The sequence below is a fragment of the Lagopus muta genome, chromosome 11 (assembly GCF_023343835.1).
Source record: "Lagopus muta isolate bLagMut1 chromosome 11, bLagMut1 primary, whole genome shotgun sequence".
Lineage (NCBI taxonomy): Eukaryota > Metazoa > Chordata > Aves > Galliformes > Phasianidae > Lagopus > Lagopus muta.
The window spans coordinates 18675587-18681402 of NC_064443.1; positions in this window are offsets into that span (position 1 = coordinate 18675587).

The following is a 5816-nucleotide window of genomic DNA, read 5'->3' on the forward strand; positions in this document are numbered from 1 at the left end:
TTTTTTGGATATGCTGTTTCTATTCTTTGTGTCTATTCTGTGCCCTCTATTTCTTGGAGACAAAGCTGCATTTTGCTGCCCTTGCAGTTCCAGACCTGACCCAGGCTGAGGCACAGACTTGCTGTCTCCTCTCCCACACGATGTTGATGTGCCAGGAGCTGGGGCTCACTGCTCTGTCCTCCCACACTCTGCTCAGCCCTTTGGGATGCTCATTCTGTCGATTTTTGCCTTCTGTAAGTGGAGACGGGGGCAGAAAGCTGAGCTGATGGCGCCAGGAGATTTCAGGAAGGGCACCTGAGAAGGAGAACCTCCAAAGTGTGATGCTGGCCCCAGGATGAGCTGATCATATGCATCCTGGTGCTGTGGGTGCTCTCAGAAGGCGTCACCTTGAGGTGTGTATGCAGGGTGTCTCGTGCACTGCTGGACCCCATGCCATGGGATGCCACATGTGCTGCTTCGGTTCTGCTCAGTGATGGGGCTCACAGCTCTGCCTCAGTAGCGGTTCCCTCACTCAGCAGAGGTAAATGGAGGGCAGTGCAGTGTCAGGCGGGCTGACAACCCGTTCTTTTCTTATTTTCAGCATCAACCTCCTGACTCCTACCTGCTTGGCACTTCATCAGCTCTTCCCTGGTGCTCCATAGGGAAGCTGGGCAGGCTGGAGCACGGAGACACCTGGTATGCTGCTCTGGCCCAGCACCTCTGATGGGTAAGGAAAGCTAAATCTTATCTGGGGCTTGCAGTGATGCTGTACTGCAAAGAGATGCTTTGGTCTGAGGGGCATTCAGATATACCTTTTATCCTGCAAACAGAGGAATTTTAGGGGCTGTGAAATAACGTGTGCATTTTGAAACTTGTGCTCTGATCTCTCCAGCCCAACCAGTACGTTTAAAGCCAAGGGGACAAACTCACAGAAACCTGAGCAGCTGTTGTATATCCCCTGTGCTCTCTGCTCCCCACCACACAGCTCTGATGCTGCGACCTGTGTCTTTTCCCCTGAAGCCTCCTCTTCTCTCTTCTGGTTTTATAAATGACCATTTTCAGCACACTGTGTACTTTGGCAGAGTGGGCTGGAGGAGTTCTGGAGCACAGTGGTGTTTTTCTATGGAGGTTCAGTCTCCTATGCTTTAATTAATGCTCCAGCCTGGTGCATTGTTTCTTCCCAGAAAGCTGCATTGGTTTCTATCAGCACAGGGCTGCACACAACTGCTTCTATGCAGAAACCTCAACTTCCAATTTTTCTGACTTTTTAAGCTCAAAATCCAGATTTTTGTTCTGCTTTGCTAAAGAAATGTTGCATCGTCTGTGCTATTGGAAGAAAATAATTAAAAAAAAAAGAGACTCCCATCCATAGCAAAGAATGCAGAGCATACAGTGGAAGGGGAGCAGAATGCTGAAAAGAGAAGGAAAAGGCTGCTGTGCTCCACCTAAGAATTTTCCTGTTTGTTTTAATTGTGTCTCCTGAGGTTCTGATCTCTTTGACTCCCCATTTAGCATTCCAGCGAGGGGCAGCTGCGATTCCTTCAGTCTGGTTTGTCAAACAGGTAGATATCCCTTTCTTGTATTTCAAAGCAGTGTGAGCATGCATCGCAGAGGTCATCTGAGAGTAGAGCTGTTGAATTAGAAATTGTTTTCCTGCATTCATGATATCACCATGAGCACTGTTCTTATATTTTGGAAAGCCTTTGCTTATTTAATGGTAATTTTTCTTTCTTTGAACAGTTTAACGCTGAGGCTATGTACTCTCATGCAAAAAAAAAAAAAAAAAAAAAAAAAAAGAAAAAGGTGATGGGAGAATGGGTAGAAACTTGTTTCCATAAGGAGTTGTAATATGTTTCTCTTATGACACAGTTTCTCATACTGAATAATTGCAAACTCGTCGCAGTTTGTCAAAACAGAGCTGTTCTCCTTCTTTTCCTCTCCATCAGGTAGGAGAATATCCCAATTTTGATCTGTCCTTTTACCACCCATTGGCTCACGATTTTGAATTGGGCTTTTAGTGGAGTATGGACAGGTAAAGTTACTTGGCAGAGCCATAGATTTTATGCATCAGTGTCCTGTTAAAAATTGTTATAAAAATTCACAAGAAAGTGAGCTTAGGTTTCACTGGAGAGAGTGGTTTCGAGTTTCTGGGTGATGAAAGGGGATAGAAGGCAGAAAGAAGAGAATCAGAATATCGGGAATGCAACTTCAGTGTAATTAACATCACCTGAATGCTGGTGCTATCAAAGCATTTTCCTGCCTGTGGGAGGGAACTGCAAAAACTCCTGCTGTGTTTGGAAGGAAGGTGAGCAGTGCTGAATGGCTGTGATGGAGACCAAGCCCAAGGGAACAGCCTGGAGGCTGAGCCAGTGATACAACGTGAGGGCAGTCGGTGCGCTCCTGCTGAAGGTCTGACTCGGTGATCTCACATTGATTGGAGTTTCCCTGCTAACTTTTGACTCATCCTTTCAGAAGTATTACCTGCATACACTGACCTTGTTTTGCATTTGATGTCAGGAATGCCAGGTTCCTAGCTGGCCTCCTCGCAGAGCAGCTGAAGGGCGACTCAGACTCCAGGGGCTTTCAAACATGCAGAACATGTGGCTTCTGGCAACCTAAACCTCAGTGCCTTGTCCATAAGACAATTTCAGCTGCCAGGCATTTGCATTAAGTACGTTTTGTTGAAGCTGAGACGTCAGAGTTGGAATTTACAGCTAATTTCCCCCATTTCATTAAGCAACAAAGATGATATTTCTGTGTGATTCTTAGTTTTCCATGTTTGGTCTCAGTGAGATTTCCTTGGGGCTCGGAGCCTTTGATGTTCCATACTGCACATTGCAGAGAGCCCTTGTCTTCGAGGAACATTTCTGGCTGACATATACACACACAGCCACATGCATATATTTGCTGTCAAAATATTACGTGCCATCCTGAATTATTTGGTAGCAATGGGAAGACACCTGCTTGCTGAGTACATTTCTTCCTTTCAATTATCCATAAGAATTCTTTTGGAGATGCATTATTTAAAACAGTAATGACAACCTGATGTGAAAAATAGGTGACTTTTTATTCTTCGTGTTCCCCTGCTTGACATTAGGATAGGTTGCTCCACTGAATCATGTGCAAATGGCTTTCACCAGGTGAAGTAAACATGAACTATTCTTCAAGTTTTACGTCCATGCGCTATACAATAAGCAAAAGCTCTCAGGATATTCTGTGCAGCAAATGCTGCCTTTTAATTATAAATACGTATAAAATATGCAAAAAGATAAAGTTGACTCGAGCAATGAGGGAGCAGGAACTGGAAATCTGAGCCTTGAAACCGCTGTGCTTTTCTGTGCGGGGGTAAGTCCTGCAAATGAAGGGGTATGGTAACGTTCCCTGGTACATTTCGGTTCCCTTCCTTCCTCACAGACATCTCACCAGACTAATGACATCCAATTAACTCCAGAGATGTCCTTCTGCAGAAAGAAAAAGCAGCTGCAAATCAGCGCTTGCGTGGAGAATGGGAACGAGGGCAGCTCCAGCTAGTGAGAATGGAGATGTTTTTATGACATCTGCTGGTCATAAATTCACAGCCACTGAAAATGGAAATGGCAATGGGAAACCTCCTGGAGAAAGTTCTTCCTTGTAAGACATACGTACGTATTTGCACCTTGTGTGTACAAATTTTATATGCATATCTATGTGTTATTTTGCATTTGGATATTCCCCAACATTTGTCGCTTCTGGTCTTTTGCATATTTACTATATGGAGTTAGGGATGACGATATTCAGAAGAAAAAAAACACCAAAAACAACCTGCTATAAAATTTTATAGATGGGGAAAAAAGTATTCTTTATTCAGCCAGGAGGTGAAATGGAAGCTAGTGTAAAATATTTTCACATGAAGGTTCCTTAATTCCGCCCACTTGAGATTATTTCATGTTATCACTTACAGCATTCAGCCCAAGAGTGCCAGCTGTGTTTCTCCCATACCTCTGTGTCTCTTCCTTATTCCAAGGGCTTCAAACCAGAGGGATTCTCTCCGCAGGCTGCACGCAGTGGGATGGAGATGTGGCAATATTTTTTTGTTTTATTAGCAGCCATAGGAAATGCATACATGCTATTGCACAGTGTGATGTCCTTCAGCCACAGCTTTGGGTATGGGCTGAAGAACTGGTGCGGCTGGTGCAATTAAATAGCTTGTAAGGCTTCATCCAGATTAAAACAGGTGGAAATATTGCTGTTGGCCTCAGCCGGCTTGGATTGGGCCCCTCTGACATCACGCTCTGTACAAAAAGCTCACTAAAAGTCTGAAGTCATTATAAAGACCATTGCAGGTAATTTTTTGTCAAACAAATGATATTGTTAGCTTTTGCCTGACCTAAATCATTACAGTAGTAAGAAATGCAAAAAAAACCAAGTTAAATTACTCTTTAGCAGAAATTCCAGGCAATGGACACTTTTCCATGAATATTTCATACAAAGTTATAAATAATTCTGTTGGATTTTGAAGATCAGAAAGTGACTACTTGGATGATGTAGGGCATTTATGTAAGCCTTATTGCTTTGTGCATGCCAGAATAGACAGATTCATTCAAGGAATTCAAGTCATGTGTGGGCAAAAGTGACGTTCTTTCCTAAATTTCTTTTAAATAGCTATTTGTTTTGGTTACTTAAGGTGGAAATAGACAAACATATGTATGTCATTTGCCTTTGTTGTTACCTGAGTTGCACCCTCTGAAATATTTTTCACAAAACTTTCACATTTTTAGGATGTTTTATTCATTATTCTAATACCAGTGCAGAATATATCAGGCTCACACGTTGTTTGGGTTACTCAAATGTAGGTCTCCCCAACCTTCACTCAAACCCAGCTCACACGGATTGAATTTGCCTCCACCTGTGTTCTTCCCCAAAGCTGCAGGGGCAGCAGCATCCCGTGCACTGAGATGTGCTGGGTCTGGGCCAGCTGTCCCATGGGCTGTTCCAGGACAGGGCTTCCTATGCTTCCCAGGGCTCTTGGCAGCAGGAGGATGGAATTTCTGCTCCTGGTCTGCTGCTGGGTACTGGCAGCATTATTAAAGCCATCTCATGGAAAAAGCCAGCAAATGGATAAATGGCCATATTTCTAATCTTCTGTTCTCCTTCTGGTATGTGTTATTTGTTCGAGCCTCATCCTGCTTTACCATGCATAATTCTCAGAAGCTGCAGCGGTCATTCCGTCAGCTATTATTTTTTCCTCCTGCTTACATTTTTGCTGTGGTAAAACTAGATCCTTTATAGCATTTCCAAGCTGTATTTCATTACCATTTTTCTGAATGTATATGATCTCCTTTATAATGCCAAATGTGCTCCCAGAACATGATAAATCTGTACAGCAGTAAGGAACTTTTCTGTTTCTCTATTTCTTACAGCTAATCTTTTAGTATGACAGAAAATGTTACTTGCATACTGATTTAATAGATAGCACAAAATGAGGACGAAGCAAAATGAGCTAGCAAGCCAAGCAAAATCACCAGGCCAGAGTCAAGAGGATAATTTACATGACAAAACATTCGTGCTGGTGTGAGAGCACACAGGGTCTCAAGGAGATCAGCCATGGGGTGTTTGGTTTGTTTGGGTGAGTACTGGAGGGGAGCAGAGGAAAGTCCATCCTCCCGGGTGAGGTCAGACAAGCACAGAGCAGGACAACGACACAGCACTGGAAGGACCTCCCCAACTTCATGAAGGCTGGCACTGCTTTGAGGGATGCCTGGATGCATGCAACTGAATTGGGTTAGCAAGGTGTGGCGTTACTTCCACTGTGCAAATACCCAGATCCATTCTCTGCTAAGATACTTCCAAAATTCAAC